The 18,574-nt window shown below is 38.0% G+C and overlaps 1 protein-coding gene and 1 long non-coding RNA gene across 3 annotated transcripts in view; both read left to right on the forward strand.

Annotated features, from left to right (window-relative positions):
• Window positions 1–18,574, forward strand: part of sgcd (sarcoglycan, delta (dystrophin-associated glycoprotein)) — a 152,950-nt gene that overhangs the window by 100,057 nt on the left and 34,319 nt on the right. The window lies entirely within an intron of this gene.
• On the forward strand, window positions 11,443–12,680 carry LOC106923204 (uncharacterized). Its single transcript, XR_015765208.1, has 2 exons — window positions 11,443–11,530; window positions 11,934–12,680. It is a non-coding gene; the product is annotated as an uncharacterized LOC106923204 (long non-coding RNA).

Here is an 18,574-nt window from a genome sequence, read left to right on the forward strand (position 1 = left end):
TAGGACCCCTTCTTTGATATCACCTGCACAATTCTTGCTTACATTGAACTTGTGAGTTTGTGGGTAGTTTCTGCTTTAATTTCTTTGCAGGATGTCAGAATACCTTCCCAGAGCTGTTGTTTTAATATGAACTGCATCCCACCCTCAGATCTTCTGCTTGAGGATACTCCAAAGGTTCTCAATAACATTGAGGTCAGAGGAGGATGGTGACCACACCATGAGTTTCTCCCCTTTGATGCCCATAGCAGCCAATGACAGTGGCATTCCTTGCAGCTTTCATTGTCATGCATGAATATGGTTTTGCTACTGAAGGTATGGCTCTTCTTTTTGAACCATGAAAGAAAGTGATCAGTCAGAAAGTCCACATACTTTGCTGAGGTCATTTTCACACCTTTGGGGACCCTAAAGGGGCCAACCAACTCTCTCCCCATGATTTCAGCCCAAAACATGACTCCACTACCTTCTTGCTGACGTCACAGCCGTGTTGGGATATGCTGGCCATCCACCACCAATCCACTACTGCATCCATCTGGACCATCCGGGGTTGCACAGCAGTCATCAGTGAACAAGTCTGTTTGAAAATTAATCTTCATGTATGGCTGGGCCCACTGCGACTATTTCTGCTTGTGAGCACTGGTTAGGGGTGGCCGAATAGTAGGTTCATGCACCGCAAGCCTCTGGAGGATCCTACACCTCAAGGTTCCACCAGGAGCTTCAAATAACTGTTTGCTGCTTTGTAAGGGCAACAGCTGCTCTCTTAATCCGATGAATTTGTCTAACAGAAACCTTCCTCATTATGCCTTTATCTGCACAAACCCATCTCTGTTCTGAATCAGCCACAAACCTCTTCACAGTACGATAACGCTTCAGTTTTCATTAAATATTTAATGTTTTCATACCTTGTCATATGGCACTACACTATCTGATGATTTTTGTCAGCAGAGAGATCTTTTCTCTTTCCAATATTGCTTGAAACCTGTGGCCTGCTTAATAATGTGGAACATCCTTCTTAAGTAGATTTCCTTTAATTGAGCTCACCAGACAAACTAATCAACCTAGATCTCTGAAATTAATTATAGTGATTCAAAGAGCCCTGACACACAATACCATCTATAAATTTAATAGCACAACAACAAATTTAATCTTTGTGACACTTAAATCCAATTTGAATAATAATTTGGAACACGGTGTAGTGTTTGCTGTCAGACACATCATATTTGACATTAAAATGTGATTGTTTATGTTTCCTTTGGAGTAATGGCTTCTTCCTCGCTGACTGGCCTTTCAGTCCATGATGGTAAATGACATGTTTCACTGTCAATAATAACTCTGTTGCTGCAGCATCTTCAGTAGGTCTTTGGCTTTTGTTCTTGAGTTGACTTACATGTTTCAAGACACAGGTATTCCTCCAACTAACTCCAAAACATCAGTTAACCTATCAGAAGTTTCCAAAGCAATGACATCATCACCTGGACATTTTCAAATTGTTTAAAGAGGCAGGAATTTTTCTGTAAATTGTAAATAAGAGAATGAACCCGAATAAATCAGATAATGTGAAGGACATAAAAAAATAAGGTTTGTATAAACTTGTTGTAAGGAAATCCTTTAAGTGCATTGTGGAAGGGCTGAGTTAATCATCTCTTGTTTCTTCTGTGATCTTCTTTGTCTTGCACAGCAGGTTGTTTTGTGAAGGAGCTTAAATCACCCGCAGTGAGGATAATTAAATTAAATCAAGTTTATTCATGAAGCATGTTTAAAACAACCAGAGAACGAAAACACAAGATAAACTGATTAAAACCATGCAAATTAGAAACATCAGACTGTTTATATAATTAAACAGCTCTAAATATACAGTGCCACAGAAAGTATTCACACCCTTTATCTATATCATTACATTATACTTTACAAGCTGTAAAAATGTTGGTGATATGAGCTTTTATTGGGATCTGATGTCTTAATATGAATCTTTAAAAATCCAGTGCAAATATTTGCCTTTTAGATTAAGTTATACCCCAGGGTGTAACTTAATCTCTGTATGAATCCAGCTGTTCTCTGAAGGCCGCACAGGTTTATTTGTGAAGATTAGTCAGCAAACAACATGATGAAGATCAAGGAACAGCAGACAGGTCAGGGATAGATTACAAAATAATATTCCAAACTTTGAACGTCTCAAAAATCCAATCCATCATTATAAACCTGAAGAAGTTTGGAAGAAAAGTAAACCAACCAAAACCTGGATGTCCACCCAAACTGACAAACAAGGAGAGCATGAATCAGACGGTGCTTAGTCTTTGAACTGAAGACAGTTTGATTGTTGAACATTTAGTCAATTATGGCTACGTTAAGGGAAGACAAAAACTAAACTAGGGCTGCTCAAGTCCAGTCCTCAAAGGCAATTTCTTTTGTGATTCTTTATCTACAAGTTGCGTGATAGTATCTCTCCATGACTAGGCTCTGGCATCTAAAAGCAATGTTTGCTATCATGTCCAACATTACTGAACTTAACAGAGTATAAAAGTCAATAAAAATTAGACCCAGTATCCCTGACATTCACCTCCATGTAAGCAATTACTCCTCCACCTCATCTACATTCATCGCCACCTTTCCAGCCTGACAGAGTCACAGTTCATTACTGTCAGACCCCTCGCTGAAGGGATCCTCCCTGCAGACGGCGGCGCAGATGGGAGACAACAGGACCGGTGGCGTTCTGAGCCGGGTCATGGAAAGGTGCACTGCTTGTTGCAGTATTTATTTCAAAGTCAAAACAGTCTGTCATTCCACCATCTCAGGAACTTTTATATGCATAAAGCCCTGCAAGAGAGAAAGGAAAACAAATTTATCTGTTTGGAGAAACTCAAACTGGCTCAAGGTTTCATTTCTAACTTCATTCTGGAAAAGCATTTAGAGGAAACTTATTTTCTAGTTTTCTGAATTGTTTTCAGTATCATTCAGCCATAATTACAAGAAATGGAGGATTGAAATGTTTAACTCTATGTGTAATGGTCTAAATCGACTTCTTTGAGCGCTTTTGTAGAGCAGTGTTTTTGTTTTTTGAAGAGTTACTTTGATACAGTTTAAAATTTTCTCACGATAGCTGCGCTTCTATTACAAATGTGCACAAAACTTTGGTGATCTTCTGTTACTGTTTAAAAACATTCAATAATAGAAACTTAAAATCAGGGGACTAACATTGTTCCTGCAATAAGCCATTTAACATCATCCTCCTAGCACTTCCTGTTATTTTCTTTGTGTTTTTTGCCATTAGTAACAACCGGTTGTTGATTACGACTCATGAGTGTTTCCATTGAAATACACTACCTTCCATACAGCTGAAAAACCACCTCACCCTAGTGCAAAAACCTATTGAAAAACATCACTTTTTTCCAAATTGCTGTTTCCATTAAGCATATTTATTTTTCATAATTCCAATTTGTACAATGTTAAGATCAATAGAAACATGGCTTAGTGAATGTCTTTTTTTTTCTTTTTTATTGAGGTCTACATATTTATACTGCTCCTAAGAAGAGGTGGGAATCACCATAGCAACCAGCACTTCCCAGCAGGTTCTTCAGTTAACTTTCAGTTTGGCTCACAGAAGGAAGTTAATATATGTTTGATTTAAACCTGTTAACATCAGTAGAGGGTATTATTATGAATTTATCATATCTTATGAATTCCGATATAAAAGCAACAGCAGAAAAGCTGTCCACTCCTTTAACACATGAAAGAACGGAGACATCTAATAAAGCTGTCACATGTCATTACAGAGCCCATTGTTCCCTTCCCCTCCAATAAAATGTATAATCATACTCTCCGTATATCTTTAATTGCCCCAACTGAGGTCATTGGAAATCCATGAGGCTGCTGTCAGTGGCTGCTGGAGCTATTTGCAGAGCAGTCAGATCCACTAACAGACTCCCAGCAGGACAGAGATGCTGGTGAACCAACATGTAGAGAGAACAATGAATAATTCCTTAAATATCTTCTCTGGGTTGTTTCTGAGAAGTCTGGCTGCAGACGGTTTGGTTTTAATCTAAGGCGTCAAAAGTAAGTGTTTCTGTTATGGACAACGTGGTCAGCTGCCCAGGGCGGCTTCGCGTCTAGGGCGGCATGAGCTTTGTTGTTTGGGTTTAGGATGACATATTGGGTTTTCAACAAAAAATACTACACTTTTGAAGGTTGAAATTCTTATAAAGTTAAACTACAATATATTTGGGCCTACTGTGTGGATTCTGTGAGCCACATGTATCGATTGTCTACATTTCTTGTGACAAATTCCTTCATTTCCCACAATCTGAATGGATATTTGCAAGCTTGAGAGTTGGTGGGGGCCTAGGCCTTAAAACTATGATTACTCATTTCTATGAATTTGTAATGTAACATGAACTGTGTTAAAGAGCTGTTAACTGGAAGAGGTGTTGCTTGGTCTCCAATTCTGAATATTTCACAAATTGGAAATATGTAGGCCCGTTTGTTTTTATTTTATTTGTTAGCTGTTTGCTATGTTAGCATAAAAGCCTCTTAATCACTTCACATTAACTGGGAAAGTTATGTTAGCCTGCTGTAACAATTTCAAATAATAATGCACCTGATGACCAATATTTACAAATATCATATATTTCTTTACACTTTTGACACTGTCAATGCGACATCACAACCTTTTTCCTTTGATTGACACCCCATAAACCTGTACTGCAGCACATCTCCATGTTTTTCAAATAAGATATTTAAAGAAATTGTGCCTGCGCTGGCTAATGGAAATTTAAATGATGTCATGATTGGTTTAAAAAGCAGCAGAGGGGGAACCGAACAAGCCTCTAGGTGTCAAAGCTCAGACCATCATGTGTCACATGATGGTTCAAAAACTACCTAATTAAAGGTATGTTTACCTTTTGTTTTTTACCAGAGTTACTTATCTTTTTAACAATGCAAGTCATAATTATCAACCTAAAACAATCTATGTATGTAAAGAAATATAATTTTAAATCTTATCTAAAATGCATGTTTGGTTTTATAGGTGATCCATTATGCCACCTTAAACTGGTTAGGATAGGTCTATAGGCGATACAAAACATACATGTTGATTGGCTTCATGCAGCGAGACAGAGTAAGAACAGTCATAGTTCATATTTGAGCATTGTTTACTGTTAGGGCGTTGTCTTAATTTCTATGTTTAATGGTGCAGTTAGTGGTTTCTGACATGGACAATATGGGTAAACGCCCAGGGTGTTATCTCTTTGGGGTGGCATGAGACCTCTGGATTATGGCACAGAGATGGGACCAAAGCAGAATAAAGAGTTTGAGTTGATAATGATATTGATTAAATTTATTTAATAGAATCACAATTATAAATATACATCTCAGAGAGTAAACACAATAAAAACATGCTTTATATGCAGCATTATTCTTTAAAACGGTACATTACTGATGTTTTAAAATTAAATATAATAGGTACACTTAATGATATTGTATTAGTCATTAGGTGATACATTCAGCAGACTTTTACTTTTAATACTTCAAGTAATTTTAAAAGCCAATACTTTTGTACTTTACTCTAGTAAAAATGTTAAGGTGGTACTTTTATTTTTACTAGAGTTCATTTTTGCCTGCTTATTTGTACTTTTACTTTTGTACGTACTTCCTCCACCACAGGTAGAGACACATTCAAAATGTGCATTTTGCATAACAAGTCCCCTTTAAAGTCCTAAAATTGTAAAATAAAATAAAAAAACACCCTGAACCAGTCACAACCTGTGCATTTTTATTCTGCTACAGTTGTTGCCAAATCTGTTTCCAACGAGTTAAATAAAACTCTGCAGCGCAGCAGAGGTTTTGGAGTCACTGGGTCAGCCGATATTCCCTCAACAAATTTTCCTGCGAGCTGCATCCCGCTCAGTCCCGCCTCGAATCAGACTCCAACTCCGGAATAAGCACTGCTCACTGAGGCGGTGCGTGCCTCTTGTTTTCCCCTCAGAGCTTAGAGAGGGAACTGCAGCGCAGCCGACTGTACTGATAAATACAGTACAGAGCTCGGAGCGCAGAGCAGGAGCGGCCAGAGGTGCTTAAATTTTATGGGCAAGGAGCAAAGACAAGAGTCGGCTTAGCAGCGAGGATTAGAGTCATGTTAACATCCCAGGTTCACAGGAAAGAAGGCGGGCAGGCAGCTCTCTAGGTAGCAAATAAATATATTTTTTTTAATTATCTGATTGAATGGAGTTTAGTGAGAATGACAAAAATTGAGATTATCAACTTTTTTCCTGTTTACAATCGAGTAAATGTTGGAGCACCATGAGAATGCTCCAATATTTTACAAATCCTCGTTTTTAGTTTTTTTGCATCAAATTTTCCGTTTAGATTTTCTGAATATATTCTCCATCAGACGGACGTCTGGGCTTTGTCTAGACCATTCTAGAACATCTTCCTTGTTATCTTCAAACCATTTCTGTGTAGTTTTACCTTCACTTGGTTCAGATTCTGTAAAGAGAAAAAATATCCTGTGAAGCACCTTTTGCTTTCGGATTATTAATCGGATAATCAAAAAAAATATATAATCAATAGATCAGCCCTACACTGCAAAAATAGAAAAACCTTACCAAGTGTTAGTTCCACTGGCAGAATATTTAACTTGAATTATTTCCATCTTTTAGTAGATATATAGTATTGCACAAAAGCTGCAAACGGTTTAATGAATGAGAATCTTCCTATTTTTTATCCAATTAATCAATTAATCATCAGGATTAATTGTCAAAATAATCCATAGAATGATCAATTACTAAAATAATGGTTAGTTGCAGCCCTAGTTTGCAGGATTGTTTTTGGTAATTCGTTTCTCAATAAAAGCCAACTTTTGTTGACTGATTGATCTGAAAAAGCAATAAAAGGGTAAAACATCCAAAGGGGGTAGATGTTTTTCATAGGTGTGAAATCACAAAGCTTTCAGAAGGAAACTAATTGTGCTGTGAGGAGAAATATGTTTCTGAACCAGGAGTAAACAGAGAAAACCCGTCCCTCCTGGATTCCCTCTGTGTTTGGAGGACTTGTAATTCCCCACCTTCTGTTGTTTTCTAGTCGTCAAGAGCGTCTCCATTCTTCTCTTCCTTCATCTCACACCTGCATGGGCTCTCTCCCACTGACACAAAGCAAAACACACATGATGCCTTCATGGTAATGAAGACTCGCCAAATTGATCTGGAGGGCCCCAGAAAATAACAACACTGCCTTATTTTCTTTCCCTTTTTTGTTGTAATTATAATCAAACTCCTTTCATTACCTTCAATTATGTGGCTCTGAAGTCTGGCTGAAAATGTATTCAGGCTCTGATAATAGAGCAGGGCCGGCTGCAGGGGGAAAACCGAGGTGAGAAGGGGGGGGAGGTAATTGGAAGAGTGTTTTTACTCCCACCGTATGGTACATGTTATCAGCCATCCCTGAGCTTTGATGCACTCGCTAAGTAATCACCGCTCCACATTACGGAGATCATTCTCTTTCATGTTCTGCAAAAGCAAATGAAAGATCCTCGTGTGATCACAGAGAGGATTTCGTCCAAATATAAGACTTCTTCGTCTGAGATCAGAGTCGGAACGAAAACCAAAGATCAATGGTTTTTATGCTCAGATGAGAAAACAGGAAGTTATGTATGCAGAACAAACAAGTCGTTTAGTCGGTGTGTCAGGAAGTATTTATGTGTTAGAAACTCTGAATGAGCAGAACATGACTGGTTTAATTGGAGTAAAAATGAACTTCTTTGGGTAAGCTGCTGGATTTTTCCACCAATAACCCGGCAATGTTTAATGCATTTCTTCTATCTTCGAAAGATACAGCTAATATTTTCCAACTAATGATACTTGAAGGTTCTCCAATGTAGGAACCTATGAATAAGATCACAAAACATGTTCTTTAGTTATCCTTGATTTATTTTCTTATTCTTTGTTCTGGCATGGTTTTTGTTTCCCCTTCTCTTTCCCCCTTCTACCCAAACTATCTGTGTGACCATAGATAAAGTCAAACAAGCAATAATAAAGAAAAAGAAAATATTAATTCTGAAAACCAGGAAATATCAATAACATGAAGAACAAAAACCACCGCTTGGTTATGTTCTGTTTTGTATTTGTCTTAATGGCAGCCATTTTAATGTAATTCCCTTTTTTATTTATTTTGTTGTTTGTTCTCTTGTGTAATTGGTTATTTGTTACTTTACAGATCAGTACCTCTGTTAGTCTTTTTTGTATGAAAGAAAAAGTGAATATCCTGTGTTAATACACACAAAAAAGATTTAATTACTGAATTTAACTTTAACTTTTCATTGAGAAGATCTGAATCTACAACTAAAACAAATCAGTTTTAGCCACATGCTAGAGGAGAACGGATGAGTTTTAAGGGTATTTTCACACTTGATATTCCGGTAAACTTGGTTCGATTGAGGATCAAAACTGCAACATGTTAAATTTTCAGTTTCTGCAGTTCGATTTCACACTGCACTGTGTTCAAACCAACCAAACCCTTTAAAAAACCTGTTCACACCTCCTCTCTTGTAGTGGCCAAAAACCTCTGAAAGAAACGACACAAAAACTAAGCAAATGCCTTTTCAGAAAATGTAAACAAAAATGGAGTGCTGTCAAATTTGAACTGTTTTAGGATTTCTCTTTTGTTGTTGGCAAAATGGCCTTGAGCCATTTCTACTACTATCGCTAGATACGTGTTTGTTTTTGTTGTATTTACCCAGAATTCCCTGCACTGTAGTCCACTTCCTGCTTTTGGAGTGGTCTCCGGTCCTCTTGGCGTTCACATATGCATTTGAACTGCACCAGAGTTCATTGCAACCAGACTGAGACGTAGGTTTTTAAGCGGACCAGAGTTCATCTTTTGGTTCCCATCAGAGGTTGATTATGCATTCAATCCTCCATAAACGAACCAGAATATCTAGACACATGAACTATACAGGACTGGTGTGAATGAATCCTTGATCAACATGTGATGAAAGAAAATCTTAAAATGTGTTCTGTAATTTTTTTATTTAGTCTCAAAACAACTCAGAAGTTTGTAAGCAAGTTTCAGGAGATGAATATTTCAGGTCCTGTTTACGCCAGCTCCTCTCAACTTTAGCATTAAATGAATTTCTCCCTTGCTGTTGATGTGACGTCTCATCACTGCAGCTGTTTTAGCTGAAATGTGTCAACATCTGCCCGTCCCGCTCAGGACTCCTTAAAAACCCGTCTGAGGACATTCGGGGTTTCAATCTGCAGATGGATGAAAACAATTCCTTCCTCTTTTACAACCTTGCTGTATCACGTAACACTCTGAAGTGAGAGAGTGAAACCGAAAAAAGCCCATTAAATATTAATTTATGCATTTTGGAGGAGAAAGAGAGACTTCTTTAAAAGGGTCCAAATGAATTTTTTAGAAGTGTGATTTTATAAACTACTTTAAAGCTCAGTGGATATTCTTTAGAACAAAGGATCAATTTAAATTTTTTGGTTAAGTTTTAAGTCTTGTCATTGTAGTTACCTGTTGAGGATATTAGCTATAAATTCAGTTTGATTAATTTACAAAAGTGTGGAAAAATATTTGTCCCCCTATAGATTTCTTCAGTTTTTAGTGTGACTAACCTCATTTTTTGGCTTACTGTATTTTCCGGACTAAAGAGCGCACACTATAAGTTGCACCCAGAAAGTTAAAAAAATAAAATAAAAAATGAAAACATACATATATAAGCAGCACCGGGCTATAAGCCACTGGTATCTCCGCCGCTCTCGGTTTTCCACAAAGAAATCTGCTATTAAGGAAGCAGCCCTGCATCTCCATCACCGAACTATGGATTTGTTCACGCTGAGCTTACGTGCAGCGGCCAGATCTTTACCCCTCCATTTAAAAGCTGCATCATATGAATTTCTTCATGTGGTTTCCATGATGAAGGGGTATAAGTTTCAATAAATTTCTCTGTCGTGCCTGCTGCTAGCATACATTTGTTCTAAACTAAAATTCGCACTTCTTTGATTTACAATTTTGTCTTCCAATGATTCACTTCCTGCTAAAGGTCTACAGCTTCCCTGGCCTTTGAAGAAAAATCCACAGAAAAGCCGCACCGAGCTATAAGCCGCATGGTTCAAAGCGTGGGAGAAAATTAGCGGCTTATAGTCCGAAAAATACGCTAGTTTCACTTCCCTTTCCATGGCTGGATTGCTGCCACAATTAAAGCAAGAAATCACTTAAACTCTCTTAAACCTTTTAACCCCAACCTGTCTAACAGCTTGACAAAGGCTAAGTATTTTTGATCTTATCTTTTAAAGAAGAAATAGGAGCTTATTTTAAGTTAATTAATATTGACGAAAAGATGGATGGATGGATGGATGGATGGATGGATGGATGGATGGATGGATGGATGGATGGATGGATGGATGGATGGATGGATGGATGGATGGATGGATGGATGGATGGATGGATGGATGGATGGATGGATGGATGGATGGATGGATGGATGGAGTACTATTTCCAGTTAGAGGTCTTGTAAATAGCAAAAACAACTAATGACAATGTGCTATAATTTTTTTTGTTGCCTCCTGGCTTTCACTTATATCTCTGCATCATGCAGAATCATTATCATTGTTACCATCTGCATTCAGATGGACCTGAAACTGTGGAACTCCACTGCATACTCAGCAGAAAAGTTTTCTTGCTGCACAAAGGAGCCAGAAAGTCGTCATTAAAGCAAATGATCCGTGAATCAGATTAGGAAAACAACTTCCAGCATAGATGTGAGAGCTGGTTGTTTTGGCACCATTACCCAGCTGGACTTCTTCATTCTGTTGTTAATGAAGCAACTTTGACCTTCGGCCCTTTCTCAGCTTGCAGCTGAGGGTCACAACCTGAGAAACATTGGATGTCCGCTGCCCTCTGCACTCTGGCTGCGGGAGCTGTGACCCTCTCTGTAATGAGGCCGGCCTGTTTGTTGTTGATGGGTTTTCTTCTCGGCTGCTCAGAAGAACTTGGCATTATTCTGTGTCTGTCTTTGCCCTGTGGACCTTCAGCAGGCGTTGAGTCAGCCTTTTTGGCTCCAGGTTGGCCTGAAAGTGAAATGTTTACCCACAGAAAAGTGCTTTTTCTCTCATTTTTGTTGAAAGGGTTTTAATGCTTTTCTTTTCAATGTGAGGAGTGACTGCAGGGAACACAGCAAATTCAAAAGTGTTAAATGTTTTGGTGTTAGACTTTGTGCAAAAGTAGAGTTAATTTTACTCTAATAGAGTCACTTTCTGTTTATGTAAGTCTGGGGTGTATATTATTAGTAGTTAAAGTCCAGTGTTAAAACAAAGTGTTTCCGTATCAAATCTAGAGGTGTTAAAATGGAATCAATAACTCTTGACTTCTGAACTCTGAACTCCACCAGCGGCTCCAACTGGGGCGGAGGCAGTGAATGAAGGAGTTCATTCACTGCCTCCGCCCCAGAATCACAGGTTCCCACCGAAGCGAAGCGACAGAAGCCAAGTCATTTCAGGACTATTTACTCTCCACATGTCTGAGTTATTAACTGCGCTTGGTAAGTATTTTTTTTCTGAGATGGTTTATAACTATTATTTTGAGTTGAGCTCAACCTGTATGAAAGACGTCACGTTCGCCACACGGCTCGGTGTTAGCATATTTAGCTTAGCATGCCGAATGTTAGTGGAGTATAAATGTTGGAAAAATATTGAGCCGGTTAACATTTAATCAAATTATTGGCTAAATTGAACAGATCTGTAATAATCTGGAGTATGTTTTTCATTATATTGAACGTTTACATGCATATTGGTCAGATTTATCAACCTTTCTGATCGATTTTTTTCCTTTGAAAAAATGTAAAAGACTTTTTCACGTTGAGAGCATTATTCCCGCTGTTGTGTCTTCTTATATATGCTTTGCAGCATCTTTTAATCCTTTTATTGCCTTTTTGTATATATTAGAACCAGTCTGGTTGCGGATGAATCTCCAGTCGTCAGCCTAACCTCTCCCTCCCGATCCCTCCATGGATTCTTCGAAGATTCAAGCTCCAGAAATGATTATGCAAGTGTTAATATTTCTGAAACTCCATATTTCTGTAATGGAGGCTTGTTGTTAGAGTTGTAGTAAAAATGTATTCCTTCGCTCCATTTCTCATTGTTATGGTTTTTGTTTGTTATGATCCAGAGACCGACACTGGCTGTAGTACTCAGAGACTGAAGACGGTCCGATGCAGTAGAGGAGCATGTTGGTGTCTCCGGCCAAACTTCACGAACAGCCCAACAACCTGAAGACAACCTGTTAGTGAGTGGACATCTCTCTGGTGGAGTGCAGAGAGGATCTGTCTCTTATCAACAGAAACAGAAACTGGATAAGAAATGATGGATCTGAATATCAGGTTGGTCTGTTATGTACTGTACATATCTGGCAATCTACCTGTTAAAAGAAAATGTGCTCTATCATATTACATGAACTACATGCATTGATACAGGCTTGACTTTCTCCACCTTGTACTTTGAACAATTTCATGCATATTGTATTGAAGAAAAATGTATTAAGCATACTGCATTTTGTATTGCCCAGCTGATATGTTAGACCTTTTAAAAAGCAATATGTGAAGGAAAGCGACATGTGAAACATGCACATTATTCCATGTTGTAATATGTTTTGTAATTATGGTGCACATTTTGAAATAAATGTATTTGAGAAAATCATTGCCTCTTTATTAAATGTTTATTTTCCAAAGAATTTTTAAAAGTTCAACACAATAAAGTACCTATTTAATATTAATTACAAATAACTCTTAAGAAGTTAAAGAAGTACTCTGTGAGAGTTAATATTAAGATCTAACACTGAATTAGTGTTAGTGTTAAATGATTAACTCCAGCAGATTTGATATTTGACACTTTATTAGAGTTAAGGTACTAACTCTCCAAAAAGAGTTAAATTAACACTTTCTGGTGTGGACCCATATAGACACTTTAAAAGTGTTGAAATCAAATCTGACAGTGTTAATCTGGGCCTCCTGGATTTGCTGTGAAGGCACAGTCTAAAGACGAGACAACAAAAAAATAATTGCTTATATAGATCGAATCAAGACACCTGAAAGTTTCTTTGTGATTGTTTTTTCAATCATTTATTGTTTGAGTTGTTATTTTCATGAGCATATTTTTTACTCTTCTGTTATCAACTATTACTATACAAGTAAAGTCTGTTTTACTGGCTTCCTAGTGGCTATCTGAGGTATTACATGTTTGGGAAATTAATGGGCATTTGTAAAAATGTCGGCAATTTTTTGTTTTCACTAGTGTTCAGAATTGTTTTATTCATTAATATGGCTTATATCAAGGATTGTGAAAGTAAAAATAATAAAAAGATGTAAGAGAAAAATGTTCACAAGTCAGCAGAAAGTTTATAAAGTGAAGATGTGCATTAGCATGTTGCCTGGAAGCAGCTGCTTGAAGAACTTGTTTGTACTTAATTCTGACTGCTCTAAAAACAATTTACAACTGCAGCTGCTTGTATTGATGTGAAGTATTTATTGGGTGCTTATTATTTATATTTTGGGTTTTTGAGGTCTGTTATGTATTTATAGCAGCAGTAAAGCTGCAAATGCATCACTTATATTTCAGCTTTATATTTTTGAATCCTCTCCAGTGAAGCTATTCTTAGAATACTATTGCATTAAAGTCCAATTTATGGCAGTGACTGACAGCAACTCTGACAACATGATATACCCGATCCTAGTAATGGATACAAAATGAAACCTCTTTTCCTATCTTTAACTTGCCACCTCAGGAAATATTTCCCCTCCACACAAAACTTTCTGGATGATCTTTATGTTTCATCAGATCTCCCCCGATCTGGATTGTATATCCACCCTGACGGCTTCAGGCTGCTCCTCCTTTTACTCCCAGCTCTCTCTCCTCCAGAGTGGACATCGTTAAGCTGTAATAAGACCATAAAAGGCACTTGAGAGTTACTGCAGGGGACCGCGTCACAGCAGAGAGTATATTTAAAGCCAGACTAAGACAGACACATTTTATGGTGCTATCTCGAGTGCATGAGAAAAGTGCTACCCAGTGTAGTAACTGCTTACTTGTGAGATTGTGTTTGGCTCTGATCAATAGATCAATAAAGAGAATGAAATGCACACATGGGTTTGCTTCATGGTGCAGACTTATGTAGGAGTCATGCTTACTCTGTTTGAGTAAGCATGAATTGTTTAGTGATTCATCATTAAACAAGCAATCAAACAAAACTTGAGTGTTTTGTGGTAAACATATGAATACCTGTTGGTTTTAAATAAAGCTTTGTGGCCAAACCTGCTGTGGCCAACTTGCTGTATAATAAGAGTTGAACAACATTACTCTGAAATGTGAATTTCAGTTTCTGATACACAGCCCAGTAGTTAATCAGGATCTACTGGATAGTAGCCACAGCTGCCCCAGGGCAGTTTGACAGAAGTGAAGCTGCAATGCACCAGACCCTCTGACCACCACCAGCAGGCAAGGCGGATCAAGTGTCTTTGCCCAAGGACTTTGACATAGGCGGGTGGAGCAGGGATTGAACCAGCAATAGGGGTGAACTCCTCCCACCATCGCCATAAACAAAGAGTAAGAAACTCCTTATCTGTAAATGTTCAGATGTTCCCCTATGGAACCTCTGGCTTGTTCCAGCTGACAGTAGTTCAATGTAGAACTGACTCCATCTCCATCTGAAGGAAAAATGGTTCCTGCACAGATGCATACCTGACACCTGGCTGTCTGCAGGGTGTGAGAACATCTCCCACAGCTTTGTTCCAGGGCCAGCCTGAGCTCCAGCAGTCAGGAAGCCAGATTAGACAGTAATCATAGCGGAGGAAATAAGGTGCACCTCTACTCCCAGGGCAGATGGCTCCATCTCCAGCGAACACAGCCAAAGTCCCGGCCAGGGTGTCTGCAGCGTTCACAGCTGGGCCGGTTTGTTTTGCAAAGGCAGTTAGATGTCACTGACAGGCAGCGTTTGTTCTATAGGCAGCTCAGGAGTGTTATGTGCTCTCTGATTTTATCCTCCTCGACACATAATGGGCCATCTGTGTGAGCGAGGAGGCGAGCGCGCTAGCAGTAATGTTCTCATAACATCTTGTGAGGAAGCATAACCGACAGCCATGATGCAGTTCTTTCATCAGTGATGGCTGAGTTTGCTCTAAGGTGACTTTGGAAAAAGGGAGGTGGGGCAGTTAAATGAACTCTTTGAAAAGTTTTAAGTTTAGTTCCTCCATAGTGGAACTTCTTTAACATCTTTGATTGTTCCTACAAGCGACATTGAAGGAACAGCGAAACAAAGTACATTATGTAAGACGTCAATGCAATGCAAGTTACAAGAGAAAGTGACTTTGTGTTTTTATTTTGCACAAGGTTTATAAAAGCTGTAGAAGACTGAAAAAAATGTGTTTATACACAAAAAATATATGTTACACAACCCTACCTGAAAATGGATTCAGATTCAGGTAAAAGTTTCAGATCATCAAACAGATTTTATCACCAAACAAATACAATCAGTGTAAAATTTGGGTGTAATTAAATCTTCCAAATGGACAATGACACTAAGGATGTAACCAAAGTGGTTATACAGTGTTTTAAGTCAAAGTCAGTGTTTTGGAGTGGCCATCACAGAACTCTTATCCCAGTTCTATTTCTAAACATCATAGGTGGGAAGATCTGACTTGGCACATTCTTTATTCATGTGCCCCATCAGATATTGCATATCATTTCTAATAATTTAATCTCTTATTGAGTAAAACACACATTTTTATTTTTACATTGTGCGCTTTACTGATGACTTCCACTTTTGAATTAAATTGAGTGAATTGGTGAAGCTGAGCAGAGTCTTAATTCAGAGCCCACTCCCGCCTCGTGTTGGATTCAAACAGCTGCTGAGGTGCTGATTAATGCGTTCACAAGAAGGCAAACATGAGTGCGACAAACACGAGACGCTCCACCCACACATGCTCTAATTGTCAGGATGGATCTTTTTGTTTGTTGTGTAAATACAGTGCCACTTGTCAGTTGCCCGGGCGCTGCCCTCATTTGTGTTTGTGTCTGCCATATGGCTCTCTGTCATTATCAGGATAACAGGAGCTGATTGAATGGAAGGGATGCACAGTGAGAGCTTCTACCATCAGCATACAGGCCTCCATGCAGGACAGATTCCTACGGAGGTGCATGTTTTGATGCTTAGCTTATCTTTATATTCAGTAGAATTAATAAGGACATTATTACCTAATGTCCACTTTTTGTTTAACTGCAACAATTAGACATACAGGCAAAAGAAATGTAGTTCTAATTTACTGAGGCTTACTGACGTTTTGGTTTATTCTGATGAAACCAATATTGTGTAGAATGTCAGGACAGGGTGTCTGTGCATCCTTAAATTCTTTTTTTTTCTTTTCTTTTTTAAGTAAGTTGGCCTTAAAAATGTTAAAGTTTGGTGTGTCAGGATCATCCTTTATAGTTATAGTTGTTGTTTTTTTTTTTTTTGTTTTTTTTTTGGGGGGGGGGAGGTTGGATGGGGGGTTAAATTTAATTCAAGGTGGCAATAAAAAAGGTTTCAGCAAGTCAAATTGTAAAAAGTGTCAGTTTGACTGGCTGAAACGTGCAGCAGCTGAATGTTTCCATAAATACCAATTTTTCAACTGACAAAATAACAAGTATCAAGGATGCACTGATATAAAAATTCTTGCTGTTATCAATATCCAATATTAATATTACTGATTTGACCAGTAAACAATATTTACACACATTACTTATATTGTGTATCTTTCCCTACTGTTTTAACACCATTTAAGAAAACGACCATATGCTGGCATTGCTTCAACATAAGCAATCCCAGCATGTAAAGTAACCAATAAGTAAAGTAAGTAAACTTTATTTATATAGCATCTTTCACAGACATGAAAAGTCACAAAGTGCTTTACAGAAAAAAAGGAAACATAACACTATGAAAAGAATCTAAAATGAGTGAACAAAAATTAGCTGAAAGCTAGTGTGAAGAAATAAGTCTTGAGACTTTTTTTGAATGAGTCAGTTGAATTGGAATAGCATGTTACTAGGGGAAGAGCATTCCAGAGCCTCGAGGCCACCACCTGAAATGCTCCATCACCATGGGTTTTAAAATGAGTTCTGGGTACCGTCAGCAGCATCAGACCTCAGAGTCCTAGACAGACAGAGAGGCTTCAAAAGGTCCAACATATATTTGGGAGCCTCACCATAAAGTGCCTTGAAAGTTAAAACCTAAATTTTAAAATGAGTCCTAAAATACACTGGGGGCCAATGCAGAGAGGCCAGAACAGGAGTTATGTGAGCTGTTCTGTGGGTTTTAGTTAAAAGCCTGGCTGCAGCGTTTTGCACAGACTGAAGGCAAGCCATGGAGGATTTACTTAGACCCACTAAAAGGCCGTTAGAGTAGTCTAAACGAGAAGAAATAAAAGCATGGGCAATCATTTCTAGTTCCTTCAATGATAAAATAGCTTGCAGCTTCGAAATATTCCTTAAATGATAAAAACAATTGCGAACTAACAATACTGACATATCAATATATCATCCTTCTGACAAACATTTTTGACTATAAATCATTAATCTGAAGCCCAGAGCCTGGTAAACACAAACACTTCTCTAAAACCTCCCTTTAGGAGGGAACCTGTGAAGCTTACCAGCACACAGCAATAATTTCTTTCAATCATATGTTGAAACATAAACGTAGAATTGATGATAAGTCACAGGATGGACAGTGAATAAAATAGTTTGAACAGCAAAAGCAGAAATTCCTTCAAAGTTTTCTTTTGGATTTGCAAAAGAAAACTTTGTAGTATTATTTTTTTATATATCTTTTGGTGACAAATTATTGCAACCCCCTCTCCCTCACACACAATTTTAGGGATGCACCAATATAACAGTTTAATTATATTAATATTGCTGTTATGCCCCATAATTGTGATTTACCAATATTATATTCACTGTTCTTTCAACACCTTGAAAAAAGAAGATCTCTCCCCCTCTAGAGACAAATGGCAACAAGATGGTGATAAATATCTGTTTTAAATATCGGCACCGTTTTATTAGACCAAAGCTATATATTAAAAATGACTTCATATCGGCCAGTAGTGATATATTGTTCATCCTTACACAATACGCATATTTTCCTTAATGTGATTGATAGAGAAAGTTTGGAGTTATACTTTTCTTGAAATGTTTGTTCCTACTACCAGCATACATCATTATTCAAGTCTGGTACCAGCATCAAGTTGATGTCTTCTACTGCCAGGGGGTTAAAGAAAATGAAAACATTTAATCTGACATCATACCAAGAATAAAATGGTGCAGATCTGCAGTGATTAACTAAAAATACTTTGTAAAGTTATACAGAGATTTTCCATAAGCAGATTGCTGGTTTGAATTGCTCCCCTGACCCAAAAAAGTATTAATGCCCAAGACTATCTATGATTTGTTGTCAAACATGGAGAGATTATGTGAGTGCACCCTCATTCCACATTTTACCTCTTTAAAAATCTGTGTCCTCAGCCAATAACCACTGAGTTCTTCTTTCAGTGGCGATGGAGGGATTT

This window comes from Poecilia mexicana, unplaced genomic scaffold (genome assembly GCF_051168715.1).
Source record: "Poecilia mexicana isolate PSO_F unplaced genomic scaffold, ASM5116871v1 scaffold_14, whole genome shotgun sequence".
Classification (NCBI taxonomy): Eukaryota; Metazoa; Chordata; class Actinopteri; order Cyprinodontiformes; family Poeciliidae; genus Poecilia; species Poecilia mexicana.